Genomic DNA, 17,076 nt, shown 5'->3' with positions numbered 1-17,076 from the left:
TCAGAATAACTATACTACATTTCTAATTTGAGATATTTGCTAATATTATTATCATTACACCTACTACATATTGGGATTGGATCTTGGAGATGGGAATACCCCTTTAAGAAGCGCATGACACTTAATGAATCAGGTGCGTCTGAAAAGTGGTGAGATCTTAAGGCTGGAGTAAGATTTATGATCATAAATCCCAGGCTTCATCCACTTTGGCAGAGCTGGCCGGGACAGATGTAAAAAATGCCAAAAGCTGCAAAATGTTTGTTCAACTTCATGTTGCGCAAAAAGTTAGTGACTTTAGAAAGTGTTTTATGACAGAATTCTGGTGGTAAAAATTTGATGCATCAGCTCTTTAGTGTTGTACCGGAATAGTTCAGCAATCCTAGGTTTTAGCTTAGGATTAAAATAGCATGCTACCTACATTACTGGCAAAAGGTATTACACAGATCCAACTGACTGGTGATCTGCCAATGTAGGGTCCCAGCAAGAGCAATGAAGATGAAAGAAGGAAAGAAAATGCATGAGAGAATAGCAATTGATTTACATACAGTACAGACCAAAAGTTTGGACACACCTTCTCATTTAAAGATTTTTCTGTATTTTCATGACTTTGAAAATTGTACATTCACACTGAAGGCATCAAAACTATGAATTAACACATGTGGAATTATATACTTAACAAAAAAAGTGTGAAACAACTGAAAATATATCTTATATTCTAGGTTCTACAAAGTAGCCACCTTTTGCTTTGATGACTTCTTTGCACACTCTTGGCATTCTCTTGATGAGATTCAAGAGGTAGTCACCGGAAATGGTCTTCCAATAATCTTGAAGGAGTTCCCAGAGATGCTTAGCACTTGTTGGCCCTTTTGCCTTCACTCTGCGGTCCAGCTCACCCCAAACCATCTCGATTGGGTTCAGGTCTGGTGACAGTGGAGGCCAGGTCATCTGGCATAGCACCCCATCACTCTCTTTCTTGGTCACATAGCCCTTACACAGCCTGGAGATGTGTTTGGGGTCAGGGTCCTGTTAAAAAATAAATGATGGTCCAGCTAAACGCAAACCGGATGGAATAGCATGCCGCTGCAAGATGCTGTGGTAGCCATGCTGGTTCAATTTTGAATAAATCCCCAACAGTGTCACCAGCAAAGCACCCCCACACCATCACACCTCCTCCTCCATGCTTCATGGTGGGAACCAGGCATGTAGAGTCCATCCGTTCACCTTTTCTGCGTCGCACAAAGACACGGTGGTTGGAACCAAAGATCTCAAATTTGGACTCATCAGACCAAAGCACAGATTTCCACTGGTCTAATGTCCATTCCTTGTGTTCTTTAGCCCAAACAAGTCTCTTCTGCTTGTTGCCTGTCCTTAGCAGTGGTTTCCTAGCAGCTTTTTTACCATGAAGGCCTGCTGCACAAAGTCTCCTCTTAACAGCTGTTGTAGAGATGTGTCTGCTGCTAGAACTCTGTGTGGCATTGACCTGGTCTCTAATCTGAGCTGCTGTTAACCTGCGATTTCTGAGGCTGGTGACTCAGATAAACTTATCCTCAGAAGCAGAGGTGACTCTTGGTTTTCCTTTCCTGGGGCGGTCCTCATGTGAGCCAGTTTCTTTGTAGCGCTTGATGGTTTTTGCAACTGCACTTGGGGACACTTTCAAAGTTTGCCCAATTATTCGGACTGACTGACCTTCTTTTCTTAACGCAATGATGGCCACTCGTTTTTCTTTACTTAGCTGCTTTTTTCTTGCCATAATACAAATTCTAACAGTGTATTCAGTAGGACTATCAGCTGTGTATCCACCAGACTTCTGCACAACACAACTGATGGTCCCAACCCCATTTATAAGGCAAGAAATCTCACTTATTAAACCTGACAGGGCACACCTGTGAAGTGAAAACCATTTCCGGTGACTGCCTCTTGAAGCTCATCAAGAGAATGCCAAGAGTGTGCAAAGCAGTCATCAAAGCAAAAGGTGGCTACTTTGAAGAACCTAGAATATAAGACATATTTTCAGTTGTTTCACACTTTTTTGTTAAGTATATAATTCCACATGTGTTAATTCATAGTTTTAATGCCTTCAGTGTCAATGTACAATTTTCATAGTCATGAAAATACAGAAAAATCTTTAAATGACAAGGTGTGCCCACACTTTTGGTCTGTACTGTACATTGTCAGACTATCCAATTAATGTGTGATTGACGGCTTATTGACTCTCGGTACCACCACCGATTAAATGATTGAAGGGGCAGGGGCCCTCTATGTCCTTGAATGGAGCACAGCTGTACATATGGACTTGTGAAGGGAATCCATGGTTGTCACTGGTGAACTAGGACCCCTTTAGTCTGCTGACCACCACACATAATAAGGATCTATGCTAAGAATAGGCCATTGATTGTATATACTCAGACAGCTCCTTTAATATGAAGAAGAAATAAATGCAGTTATTAATCCACTATACTAAGCGTTTGCATGCGGATTTCTCAGCAGGAATGCTCCAGCTGAGGCCCAGGGGATGTCAATCATTTAGGAGCAGTGCCGGGAAGGGCTCCAGCTCATGAATAAGTCAGGCTCAGAGTAGCCCTCTGGACTTGCCAGGAGGCAATTTACATATAAAGCACAGAGTGTACAGTGCCAGATTCAGGGCACTAACAATGATATAATCTTCCACAGTTCCTTCCTAACTATTGTGTCAAGAACGCAGTTTCTTCATTATTTTCATATTGCTTCTCATGCTACAGGATTTTCACCTACAGTACCAGTCAAGAAGTTTGGAATCATCTGTTCATGCAATGGATTTTCTTGTTCTTATCAGAACGTGCACATTGTAGTTTCAGACTTGAAGGCAGCAAATCCAAGAAGGAATAAATATATGGAAACAAGGAGAAACAAGAAACATGTGTGAAACAAACCAGAACATGTGTTAAACCTTAGAGTCTAAGCCTCCCCTTTCACTCTGATCACAGCTTTACACCCCATTGTCAATCCATCAAGCAGCTTTAGCAGGTAGTCACCCAGAATGGCTTCCAACAGTCTTAAAGGAGATCCCAGAGGTGATGACGAGCAGTTGTTGGCAGCTTTGCCCTCACTCTGAAGTCAAACTCATGCCAAACCATCTCAATTGGGTTGAGGTCACTGGTTGTGGAGGCCAGGTCATTGACACCGCACTCCATCCCGCTCCTTCTTGGTCACATTGCCCTTAAAGGTGTGTTTTGGGCCATTGTCCTAATGCAACAAAAATGATGATCTCACTAAGTGCGAACCAGAATGGATGGCATGTTGCAGAATGTTGTGTAGCCATGCTGGGTGAGTGAGCCTTGAATTTGGAATAAATCACCAACAGTTCCACCAGTAAAGCACCATAACACCTTCCAATTCATGCTTTACAGTAGGCACCACATGTAGAAACCATCTGTTTAATTTTTCTGCATCTCACAAAGACATGGCGATTGGTAGCAAAACGCTCAAATTTTGACTCAGACCACAGTACAGATTTCCATTGATCTAATGTCCAGTCCTTCTGTTGCTTGGCCCAAACAAGTCTCCTCGTGTTGTGTGCGGTCCTCAGTAGAGGCTTTTTTTGCAGCAATTGGACCATAAAGGCCTGCTTCTTGCATTTTCTACTAGATGATGATGTTGAGATGTGTCAGCTACTTGATGTTTGTGCATCATTTATGAGATGTTATCTGAGGTGCTGTCAATTGTTTCTTTGAGGATGGTATCTCTAGAACTTATCCTCTGCAGCAGAGGTAATTCTTGGGCTTTCTTTCCTGATGCAGTCCTCATGAGAGCCAGTTTCATCATAATAATTGTTCGTTTTCATGACTGCACTTGAGGATGCCTTAAAAACTCTAGCAATACTCTGGATTGACTGACCTTCAACTCTTAAAGTAATGATAGACTGCTGATTTTCTTTACTTAGTTGAGTGGTTCTTGTCAAATTCTGGCATAGAACAGATGCGGAATAGGACTGTATGGAACTATGTACCAACACTGGCTCTGCAAAACACACCCGATGGTTGCAGACATTTTCAGGTGACTACTTGATGAAGTTGCTTGAAAGAATACCAAGTGGGTGTGAAGCTGTAATCAGAGTAAAAGGGGGATTCTCTAAGGAATTGAAAGTTAGGCTATGTGCCCACGATGAGAAAATTGCAATGGAAAAACAGATGATATATATTTATATTTCTGTAGGACATTAACGTTGAATATCCACATTATACAGACTATATCACTGTGGACTAAAGTATTAGACCATCGGATAAACATGAAGCAAAACCCTATAAGGATTGTCCGACAAACCGGCCATATTTAAAAAAGAAACCTTTATTGAAACATAATATGTGGTGGCACAGAAAAGAGCATCCACTACATAGCACAAATAGACTAAAAAATATAATATATATGAGTAACCAAAGCGATGACCACATCCTTTTTTTAGGCACAATTAGCCAAATAATATGCATAAATATATAGGATAGAAGAGTATCAATATGAGGCTGGATGTGTCACATGACTAAATGACGTCATGGAAGGTCCTTTTAGACCATCGCGAGCCGCGGGAAGACAGGATGCATCGCTATGGAGATCGGGGGCCATCAGAAGGTGAGTATAATGTATTTTTTTATTTTAAATTCTTCTTTTTTTTTACAGGTACTATGGTACTCGGGTCTGGAGGAGAGTCTCCTCTTCTCCAGACCCGGGTACCATCCACACATTGAATCGCTTAATATCCGCATGTGCACATGTAGTCATGCGGATATTAAGCGATTCAATGCAAATCAATGGCGGCGAAAACGCCGCGCTTATGCAAAATAATTGGTAGTGCTGCGGATTTTCCCGCAATGATAATCCGCAGCAGAAATTTTCGCAGCATGTGCACAGCACAAACAGATTATCATTGGGGAACATTGCAGACCTTCTACCATGCGTTTAAGCGTTTCTGCGGCGGAATTACCGCTGCGGAAACGCTTAAAAAACGCATAGTGGGCACACAGCCTAACACACATTCTGGTATGCTTCACATGTGTATCTCTACTCCCTGTTTCCATATGTGATCCTTCGTGGTTTTGCTGCCTTCGATTTGCATCTACAATGTGCACATTTCAATAGGCACAAAAAAAACATTGCACGTACAAGTGTGTCCAAACTTTTGACAAAGTTTCTACCCAACTTTGGTACTCTAAACCATTTTTTTTAACCAATGGCTTACTCATAGCATACATAGGAGGTACATGTAGGGAGGATTTCCCAACGTATATAGTGACATATGTCACTCATGGGCTCAGATGTTAAACAAAAAATTATTTTTTTAAAGAATACCAGTATATAGAATAGCATAGCACACTAAAAGTCAGTCTCACAGATATTGGTCTCACTGTTTTTTAGCAGAATACGTTTTGCAAAAGTGACAACAGGAAGGGATTGCCATGTTTGATATGTGACAACTGTCGAACGTCAAAAGTGACCATCTGAAACCGACAACCATCTGTTATTTTGTTAGTTTGTTCTATCAACAATGTGACAGTATTTGTAGTGATGGACAAGAAGAATGCAGGCTGCTGATAGTCAGACATATAAGGCAGTGGGGATATTCACTTTTTGGAGTCAAACCAAACCATTCGTCTGTTTGAAGACAATATTGCCAGTATTACCAGCAACAAAATCACAACCAAATAAGCTGCAATTCATTTCTCTTGCAAAAATGGCTGCCACAACAAACCGGAAGAATATTTGTACCTCGGTAAGCAAATAATTTAATGGCATTGGCTACTGCAATAGACCTTTTGATTTCCTTGTGAAACACAAAAAAAATCAAAAAGTTAAAAAATATAAGTGGCACTCACCATTGACATAACGTTCAATGTTTTATTATTCCAGAATGGTACAGGAGCTCATAGTAGAGGAACACAACCTGGGCAACAGCTGTGTTGCATTCAATTACATTTTATCAGGCCCCACTCTAGTCGGTGCCGGATGGCGCGAATTTGAACTTCAAGCAGCGGTTGGTAAAGGCCGGACGAAGCGCATTGAACCTGACCCTCGTTAGGGCCGGATGGAGCGTATTGTACCTGACCCTCGTCAGGGCCGAATGGAGCGTATTGTACCTGACCCTCATCAGGGCCGGATGGAGAGTATTGTACCTGACACTCGTCAGGGCCGGATGGAGCGTATAGTACCTGACCCTCGTCAGGGCCGGATGGAGCGTATTGTACCTGACCCTCGTCAGGGCCGGATGGAACGTATTGTACCAGACCCTCGTCAGGGTCGAATGGAGCGTATTGTACCTGACCCTCGTCAGGGCCGGATGAAGCGTATTGTACCTGACCCTCGTCAGGGCCGGATGGAGCGTATTGTACCTGACCCTCGTCAGGGCCGGATGGAGCGTATTGTACCTGACCCTCGTCAGGGCCGGATGGAGCGTATTGTACCTGACCCTCGTCAGGGCCGGATGGAGCGTATTGCACCTGACCCTCGTCAGGGCCGGATGGAGCGTATTGTACCTGACCCTCGTCAGGGCCGGATGGAGCGTATTGTGCTTGACCTTCGTGAGGGCCAGATGAACCATAATGAACCTGATCTCGGTCAGGGCCAGATGAAGCGTAATGAACCTGACCCTCGTTCGGGCCGGATGGAGCGTATTGTGCTCGACCCTCGTCAGGGCCAGAAGAACCATAATGAACTTGATCTCGGTAAGGGCCAGATGAAGCGTAATGAACCTGACCCTCGTTAGGGCCGGATGGAGCATATTGTTCTTGACCCTCATCAGGGCCAGATGAACCATAATGAACATGACCATAGTCCGGGCCAGATGAAGCATATTTTAATGCGAAACAACTGTTGCCCAGATTGTGTGTCTCTACTATGAGCTTCTCTTCTATTCAAGAATAATAAAACATTGAACAATATATCATCACTGAGTACAACTTCTTTTTTTCTGCTTTATTTGCTAAAATCAGAACACCCCTAGGTGTAACTTTACTTTCAAGTAACCTTTCAGAATAAGCTGTTATGTGTGCACATGAAGAATAACCCTATTTCTAGCCACTATCCTGCATTTTTACCAGTATTCTCCTCAGCAGGCGAATCTCTTAATATATATACACAGTATTGTGCAAAAGATGAAAAAACAAATGCTAAAAAGCAAGAATGCTTTATATAAAAAAAAAAAAAAACAAAAAAAAAAAACTATTAATGCTTCTATCAATTAACAAAATGTAAAGTGAATGAACAAAAGAGTAATCTAACTCCAATTAATGTCTGGTGTGACCGCCCTTAGCTTTCAAAGCAGCATCACCTTTTATACGTACCCTTGTACAAAGTCAAATATTTTGTAGGATTATATTCAATTGTATGAGTAACTAAGCATACCAAACATCAATTTCGTATGTTGGTTGAAACAAAGTCATTAACTAGAACACAAACAGTTGTGTAGGAAGCTTAAAACTGGGCAAGGAACAGGCAAAGTTGTAAAGGTGAGGTTGCAGAAGACTGTTTCATGTCACAGGTCATACACCATGGCAAGACTGAGCACAGCAACAAGACACAAGGTAGTTATACTGCATCAGCAAGGTCTCTCCCAGGAAAAAGCAGACTGGGTGCTGCAAGATGTGCAGTTCAAGCTCTTTTGAAGTAGCACCAAGAAATGGGCAAGATTGATGACTGTGGACACATTGGTAGGCCAAGGAAACTTAGTGCAGCAGATGAAAGACACACCATGCTTACTTTACTTCGAAATAGTAAGCTGTCCAGCAGTGCCATCAATTGGCCGCAACTAGTGGAACCCAGCTGTAATCATCTACTGTTCTGTGAAGTCTGGCCAGAAGTGGTCTTCATGAAAGAATTGTGGAAAAAAAGACATACTTTTGACATGGAAATAAGGCCAAGTGAAGAAAAACAGCAGCAAGTGCTCTGGACTGATGAGTCAAAATTTGAAATATCTGTCTGTAACAGAAGCAGTTTGTCGCTGGAGAGCGGTAAAACAATGAGTAACTGCAAGCAACAGTGAAATATTGGGGAGGTTCCTTAAAAGCTGGACCTGCATTTCAGCAAATGGAAATGGAAACTTGGTCAGGATTAATGGTGTCCTCAATCCTACAGGCAGTTACTTATCCTTTATGCAATACCATCAGGAAGGCATCTGAGTGTCTCCAAATTTATTCTGCAGCAAGACAACAACCCCAAACATATAGACAATGTCATCAAGAACTATCTGCAGCGTAAAGAAAAACAAGGAGTCCATGAAGTGATGATATGGCCCCCACAAAGCCCTGATATCATCACCGGGTCAGTCTGGGATTACAAGGATAGACAGAAAGATTTGCACAAGCGACATCCACAGAAGATCTGTGGTTATTTCTCCAAGATATTTAGAACAACCTCCCTGCTGAGTTCCTTCAAAGACTGTGTGTAAGTACAAGTGGACCTAGAAGAATTTATGCTGTTTCGTAGGCAAAAGTTGGTCACGCAAAATATTGATTTGATTTACATTTCGCTTTAGTTCATATACTTTGCATTTTGTTAATTGCTAAAAAATTAACTATTTAAGCTTTTACTTTTGAAAGCATTCTTGCTTCCTGGCATTTTGTTCCACACCTGCCTTGAACTATTGCAAACAACTATATACAGTACAGACCAAAAGTTTGGACACACCTTCTCATTTAAAGAAATTTCTGTATTTTCATGACTATGAAAATTGTACATTCACACTGAAGGAATCAAAACTATGAGTTAACACATGTGGAATTGTATACTTAACAAAAAAGTGTTAAACAACTGAAAATATGTCTTATATTCTAGGTTCTTCAAAGTAGCCACCTTTTGCTTTGATGACTGCTTTGCACACTCTTGGCATTCTCTTGATGAGCTTCAAGAGGTAGTCACCGGAAATGGTCTTCCAACAATCTTGAAGGAGTTCCCAGAGATGCTTAGCACTTGTTGGCCCTTTTGCCTTCACTCTGAGGTCCAGCTCACCCCAAACCATCCCGATTGGGTTCAGGTCTGGTGACAGTGGAGTCCAGGTCATCTGGCGTAGCACCCCATCACTCTCCTTCTTGGTCAAATAGCCCTTACACAGCCTGGAGGTGTGTTTGGGGTCATTGTCCTGTTGAAAAATAAATGATGGTCCAACTAAACGCAAACCGGATGGAATAGCATGCCGCTGCAAGATGCTGTGGTAGTGTCACGCTGTCTCTGTATACTGGAGGTAGGGGGCCTAAGCTGACCCTAAGCTGGGGCCCTGACTAATCCCTCAACCTGGAGGTACTGTTAAAGGTACAGAGGTCCAGGCCGCCAGCGTAACCCCTACCTCCTGAGGATCCCTGCACCTAAGTAATCTAGTCCTGAGAATGACCCCGATCACAACAAAAGGGGACAAGTAATAATATGCCCACACACAGTACTTAGATGAACGAGACAGTACAAGGGAAAAACCAAAACCACCTTGCATACAAAAACTACACAACTACAACAGAGGGAACACCAACGGGAAAGGAGATAAATGATAAAGCGAGGAAGGGAAAAAACTCTCCGAATACACTTATCTCTGAAACTCCAAATACCACGATCCGCTCTGTTAGTCTGCATGAAATGCTTTCACCGACACTTCCCTAACAGACCAGCAGGCATTTGAAGGAGTCTCACTACAGCAGCATTGATTGCAGCTGGGCGAGGCTGGACCTCGTCTAGCACAGAGAGAGAGAGAATTAACTCCCTCACTGCCGAAAAACACAAAGCACCAAAAAGTCAGCTGCGAGAAGTCAGGCTGTGTAATCGTGACGATCTTCGTGGCGACACACCCGTGACAGTACCCCCCCTTCTACGAGGGGCCTCCGGACCCTCAGGGCCAGGTTTATCCGGGTGAGTCGTGTGGAAGGCCCGAACTAATCGGTCTGCGTTAATATCCGACGCAGGAACCCACATCCTCTCCTCAGGACCATACCCTTTCCAATGAACCAGGTACTGAAGGGACCGGCGATTAAAGCGTGAATCGATGACCCTCGATACCTGGAACTCCAAGTTACCATTGACCACCACTGGAGGGGGAGGTAAAGGTGACGGTACCACCGGCGCCACATACCTCTTAAGCAACGATCTGTGGAACACGTTGTGAATTTTAAACGTAGGGGGGAGGTCAAGACGGAATGCCACCGGATTAATTATAGAACTGATTCTGTACGGCCCGATGAACCTGGCACCCAGTTTCCAGGAGGGAACCTTAAGTTTTATATTCCTGGTAGACAACCATACCCGATCGTTCACACTTAGGTCCGGACCAGACACTCTCCTCCTATCAGCCATACGTTTGTATCGGTTCCCCATAGTATTCAGATTCTTCAGCACCCCTCTCCATACTGAAGCGAGTGATGAGGAAAATCGTTCCTCCTCAGGAACCCCCGAAGAGCCCCCCCTACTGAAAGTACAAAACTGGGGGTGAAAACCATATGCCCCAAAAAACGGGGACTTACCAGTGGACTCGCTCCGCCTATTATTAAGAGCAAACTCTGCCAGAGTTAAGAAAGAAGCCCAGTCCTCCTGGTTCTCTGACACAAAACACCGGAGATATGTCTCCAAGCTCTGGTTCATTCGTTCCGTCTGACCATTGGTCTGAGGATGAAAAGCCGATGAGAACGACAAATGCATCCCCCGCCGTGCACAAAACGCCTTCCAGAACTTGGACACAAACTGAGACCCCCGATCAGACACCACCTCGGAGGGTACCCCGTGAAGCCTCACAATCTCCCCAATGAACACCTGCGCAAGAGTTTTAGCATTAGGGAGAGCAGGAAGAGCGATAAAATGTGCCATCTTGCTGAACCTGTCCACTACAACGAGTATGACCGTTTTACCCGAAGACGGAGGGAGGTCCGTAATAAAGTCCATAGACAGATGAGTCCAAGGACGCTCCGGGATCTTCAAAGGTAAGAGGGCCACAGACGGACGGGTATGTGAGGTCTTAGAGCGCGCACAAACCCCACAGGACGCGACAAAAGTTACCACCTCCTTATGTAAGTTAGGCCACCAAAACCGATGCGAGAGGAGATCCACAGTTGCTTTACTCCCCGGGTGTCCTGCAAAAACTGAGTTATGGTGTGCCTCGATCACCTTTTGTCGCAACTGATCTGGAACAAACAGTCTCCCCGGAGGTCCAACAGGGGCGTCCCCCTGAGCCTCCAATACCTCCTCCTCCAGCTCAGAGCATACTGCCGAAACCACCACCCCCTCCTGAAGGATAGGAATCGGGTCGTCCGTATTCCCGGCCCCAGGGAAACTACGAGATAAGGCATCCGCCTTTACATTTTTTGACCCAGGACGATATGTAACGACAAAATTAAACCTGGTAAAAAACAATGACCACCTAGCTTGTCTGGGATTCAGACGTTTCGCGGACTCCAGATATAGCAGGTTCTTGTGATCGGTGATAACGGTGACCGGATGGACTGCCCCCTCCAAAAAATGGCGCCACTCCTCAAAAGCTAACTTAATGGCCAAGAGTTCCCTATTGCCGACATCGTAATTCCTCTCAGCGGACGACAATTTTTTAGAGAAAAAGGCGCACGGATGCCACTTACCAGGGGACGAACCTTGTGACAATACTGCTCCCACCCCTACCTCGGAAGCGTCTACCTCTACAATGAATGGCTGTGACGCATCAGGTTGAATGAGTATGGGTGCCGAGGCAAAACATTTTTTCAAGGAGGAGAATGCTTGACAAGCCTTGTCAGACCACCTAGAAAAATCCGTCCCCTTTTTAGTCATGTCTGTGAGAGGCTTAACCATGGACGAGAAATTACGAATGAACTTCCGGTAATAATTAGCAAACCCCAGGAAACGTTGTAGTGCCTTAAGATTCTCTGGCCGATCCCACTCAAGAACTGCCCGCACTTTCCCAGGGTCCATACGAAAACCGGACGCTGAAACCAGGAAGCCTAAAAACTGGAGTTCCTGTACGGCGAACACACACTTTTCCCATTTGGCATACAGTTTATTATCCCGCAAGATCTGTAACACCTGCCTAACGTGCTCCTGATGAGACACCAGATCCGGCGAGTAAATTAAGATATCATCCAGATATATGACAACAAACTGTCCCACCAGGCGGCGAAAAATGTCATTAACAAAGTGTTGGAACACCGCCGGGGCATTAGTCAGACCGAATGGCATGACAAGGTTCTCATAATGCCCCTCCGGAGTGTTAAACGCCGTCTTCCACTCATCCCCCTCCTTCATCCTAATCAGATTGTACGCCCCCCTGAGATCCAACTTAGAGAACCATTTGGCGCCCACGATCTGATTAAAGAGATCGGGAATAAGTGGGAGCGGATACGGATCTCGGACCGTAATCCGATTAAGTTCACGGAAATCCAGGCAAGGGCGTAGGCCTCCATCTTTCTTCTTAACAAAGAAGAACCCCGCAGCCACCGGTGAAGATGAAGGTCTAATATGCCCCTTAGCCAGACTTTCTGAAATATAATCCTTCATGGCCTGCCTCTCAGGACCAGAAAGGTTATACAACCTAGCTTTAGGTAACTTGGCCTCAGGGAGCAGTTTTACAGAACAGTCATACTCGCGATGAGGAGGTAGTTCCTGACACCCTTTCTCCGAGAATACATCCTCAAAGTCCGCCAGAAATGGAGGTAAGATCCAAGGAGTAACCGCACCAATGACCGTGTTCATGCAGTTTTTATTACAGAATTTACTCCATTGGCTTATCTCTCTGGTTTGCCAATTAATAACCGGGTTATGCTTAGTTAACCAAGGAAGGCCCAACACTATAGGAGTGGGAAGACCCTCCAACACGTAGCAAGACAACAGTTCTTTATGTATCGCCCCCACTTGAAGTTTTACGTCATGCACAGCTTGCAAAAAACTTCCCTGACCGAGAGGCCTGGCATCGATCGAGAATATGGGGATGGGTTTAGCCAACTCACTCAATCGCATACCTTGAACCCGGGCAAACCGAGCATCAACCAGATTAGCCCCGGCCCCACTATCCAGAAGAACAGATATCCTCTCAGTTCTCGTACCCACCACCACCTCCGCCGGTACGAGAAACTGAGACGAACCTAGGGACGAAATACCTACTCCCAGATTGCCGTCCACCACACAACCTGGGATCAACAGTTTTCCGACGACTCTTCACTCTGCAAGGGACGGGATGGACACCCTCCAATAAAATGTCCCTTTCTCCCGCAGAAGAAACACCTTCCTGTCTTATGGCGCACCACCGGTCCCCTCCCCCGAAATGATGTCCCTCCTAATTGCATAGGCTCCTCTGGACTGACCAGGGGAACCACCATATGAGGGGACCTTGTAGGAGGTGGAGTCATCACAGGGGGTAGAGTTATCCCGCACCTCTCCCGAAGTCGTCTGTCAACGCGAATAGCAAGGGCCATAGCGGCTTCCAGTGACGCGGGAGAGTCATACTGTGCCAACACATCCTGTAATTTGTCGGATAAACCTTGACAAAACTGGCTCCTAAGAGCCGGGTCATTCCACTGGGTGTCCGTGGCCCACCTACGGAACTCCGAACAGAATTCCTCCGCCGGACGATCTCCCTGCTGAATCCTACGTAACTTAGACTCAGCAAGGGAGATCCGATCTGGGTCATCATATACGAGTTCCAGAGCAGCGAAAAACCTATCCACTGACTGGAGAGCCGGGGAGCCCGGGGGAAGAGAGAACGCCCAAGATTGTGGGTCCCCTTGTAGGAGCGAGATGACAATTCCCACCCTTTGTTCTTCACTCCCCGATGACCGAGGCCGCAGCCGAAAGTACAACTTGCATGCCTCCCGGAAAACAAAAAACTTGTCCCGCCCCCCAGTGAACCTGTCAGGGAGAGCTACTTTAGGTTCTGGTCCGGCTTGCTCCTGAGGATACAAAACCTTGGACCTAACGTCCGCCAGCTCCATGGACAAACTCTGCAACTGCCGTGCTAGATCGGCTACTGGATCCATGGTAGCTGGAGAAAAACTAAGTGGTCGGTGAAAATGTCACGCTGTCTCTGTATACTGGAGGTAGGGGGCCTAAGCTGACCCTAAGCTGGGGCCCTGACTAATCCCTCAACCTGGAGGTACTGTTAAAGGTACAGAGGTCCAGGCCGCCAGCGTAACCCCTACCTCCTGAGGATCCCTGCACCTAAGTAATCTAGTCCTGAGAAGGACCCCGATCACAACAAAAGGGGACAAGTAATAATATGCCCACACACAGTACTTAGACGAACGAGACAGTACAAGGGAAAAACCAAAACCACCTTGCATACAAAAACTACACAACTACAACAGAGGGAACACCAACGGGAAAGGAGATAAATGATAAAGCGAGGAAGGGAAAAAACTCTCCGAATACACTTATCTCTGAAACTCCAAATACCACGATCCGCTCTGTTAGTCTGCATGAAATGCTTTCACCGACACTTCCCTAACAGACCAGCAGGCATTTGAAGGAGTCTCACTACAGCAGCATTGATTGCAGCTGGGCGAGGCTGGACCTCGTCTAGCACAGAGAGAGAGAGAATTAACTCCCTCACTGCCGAAAAACACAAAGCACCAAAAAGTCAGCTGCGAGAAGTCAGGCTGTGTAATCGTGACGATCTTCGTGGCGACACACCCGTGACAGGTAGCCATGCTGGTTCAGTATGCCTTCAATTTTGAATAAATCCCCAACAGTGTCACCAGCAAAGCACCCCCACACCATCACACCTCCTCCTCCATGCTTCACGGTGGGAACCAGGCATGTAGAGTCCATCCGTTCACCTTTTCTGCATCGCACAAAAACACGGTGGTTGGAACCAAAGATCTCAAATTTGGACTCATCAGACCAAAGGACAGATTTCCACTGGTCTAATGTCCATTCCTTGTGTTCTTTAGCCCAAACAACTCTCTTCTGCTTGTTGCCTGTCCTTAGCAGTTGTTTCCTAGCAGCTATTTTACCATGAAGGCCTGCTGCAGAAAGTCTCCTCTTAACGGTTGTTGAAGAGATGTGTCTGCTGCTGGAACTCTGTGTGGCATTGACCTGGTCTCTAATCTGAGCAGCTGTTAACCTGCGATTTCTGAGGCTGGTGACTTGGATAAACTTATCCTCAGAAGCAGAGGTGACTCTTGGTCTTCCTTTCCTGGGGCGGTCCCCATGTGAGCCAGTTTCTTTGTAGCGCTTGATGGTTTTTGCAACTGCACTTGGGGACACATTCAAAGTTTGCCGAATTTTTCGACTGACTGACCTTCATTTCTTACAGTAATGATGGCCACTCGTTTTTCTTTACTTAGCTGCTTTTTTCTTGCCATAATACAAATTCTAACAGTGTATTCAGTAGGACTATCAGCTGTGTATCCACCAGACTTCTGCACAACACAACTGATGGTCCCAACCCCATTTATAAGGCAAGAAATCCCACTTATTAAACCTGACAGGGCACACTTGTGAAGTGAAAACAATTTCCGGTGACTACCTCTTGAAGTTCATCGAGAGAATGCCAAGAGTCTGCAAAGCAGTCATCAAAGCAAAAAGGTGGCTACTTTGAAGAACCTAGAATATAAGACATATTTTCAGTTGTTTCACACTTTTTTGTTAAGTATATAATTCCACATGTGCTAATTCATAGTTTTGATGCCTTCAGTGTGAATGTACAATTTTCAAAGTCATGAAAATACAGAAAAATCTTTAAATGAGAAGGTGTGTCCAAACTTTTGGTCTGTACTGTATATAAAATATGTTGTGTGTACATTTTTTTCTGTGTTCAATAAAAACAGTTAATAATGAGTTAGGCTATGTGCCCACGATGCACAAATGTTCCGGATTTTTCCTGAGCGTTTCTGCATCTCCCTGGCAGAAAAAACGCATGCGGATTGTACATGCGTTTTTCCTGCCAGGGACAAGCGGAAGTGAAGCGTTCTTCACATGCATTTCCGCATGCGGGTTGTCAACCGCTTTCCAAACGATTTTAGCATCACTTGGAAAGTGCTTGACAACTTGGTCACACTATATAAATCCATGCAACCGGCATGTATTTATATAGTGTGACCGTAAAGAATGGTAAAAAATAAAAAATAAAATATATACTTACCCTCTGATGGCCCCCGCAGTCTTGCTTCACTCTGTTCTCCCTTGCCGGCAGCGGTACACTGAAGGACCTGCCGACGTCAGTGTCGCGTGACCCGTCACATGACTATGACGTCAGCGCAGGTCCTTCAGTCCATCGCGAACTGCCGGCATGCGAGGAGGAGCGCATTGGGGGCCGCCAGAAGGTAAGTATATATTTATTTTTTATTTTGTTTTTTTTACAGCTTTCTATGGTACCCGGGTCCGGGGGAGAGTCTCCTCTCCTCTAGACCTGGGTACCATCCGCACATTGAACGCATGTATTCCGCATGTGCTTAGCTAGTGAAGAGGAATCCATGCGTTCTAATGCAAGTCAATGGCGGCGAAAACACAGCACTTCCGCAAAATAATTGGTAGTGCTGCGTTTTTTTCCGCAATGATAATCCGCAGCGGAAATTTCCGCAGCATGTGCATAGCACATGCGGATTATCATTGGGGAACATGGCAGGCCTTCTACCATGCGTTTAAGCGTTTCTGCAGCATTTTTGCCGCTGCAGAAACGCTTAAAAAATGCATCGTGGGCACACAGCCTAACAAAGACATAACATATACAAATAAGAATAATCAAAGAGACATCACAACAAAGGGTAAACGTATGAATAACCCCTACAGATGTGTATATAAAAAGAAAAATACTTATCTCACAAACTTTCCTCCCCATGAACCACCCGCCCCTCTAAAAATGCCATGAAGTTAAAAAAAAAAAAAAGTAAAGAAGGTAAATGTCAACCTCAATAAAGGTTGAAGAAAGAATTATTGGAGACCTCCAAGCCATCTGTTTTTTCATATACCAGTCTATGAATATAACCTAAGACAGAAACAGAATTAACACACACCCTGCTGTAAGTAATAAGTAAAAGCAATAGTGCATATAAATAGGGAACTTAGTAAAAGCCATCCCACCAGCATCAAGGTGCACCACAGTCAGGATGGTCCTATCTCTAGTATTAAAAACTTTATAAACCTTTCTATGTTTATTCTGTT

General features: G+C 44.9%; 1 protein-coding gene across 2 annotated transcripts in view; it reads right to left on the bottom strand.

Annotated features, from left to right (window-relative positions):
* SNX29 (sorting nexin 29) overlaps positions 1 to 17,076 on the bottom strand; it is a 564,851-nt gene that overhangs the window by 482,205 nt on the left and 65,570 nt on the right. The window lies entirely within an intron of this gene.

This window comes from Phyllobates terribilis, unplaced genomic scaffold, assembly GCF_046119375.1.
Source record: "Phyllobates terribilis strain yellow unplaced genomic scaffold, ASM4611937v1 Scaffold_9__5_contigs__length_417890890, whole genome shotgun sequence".
Classification (NCBI taxonomy): domain Eukaryota; kingdom Metazoa; phylum Chordata; class Amphibia; order Anura; family Dendrobatidae; genus Phyllobates; species Phyllobates terribilis.
Note: the sequence above shows the minus strand (reverse complement) of the source record. Positions and strands in the feature narration are given on the sequence as shown.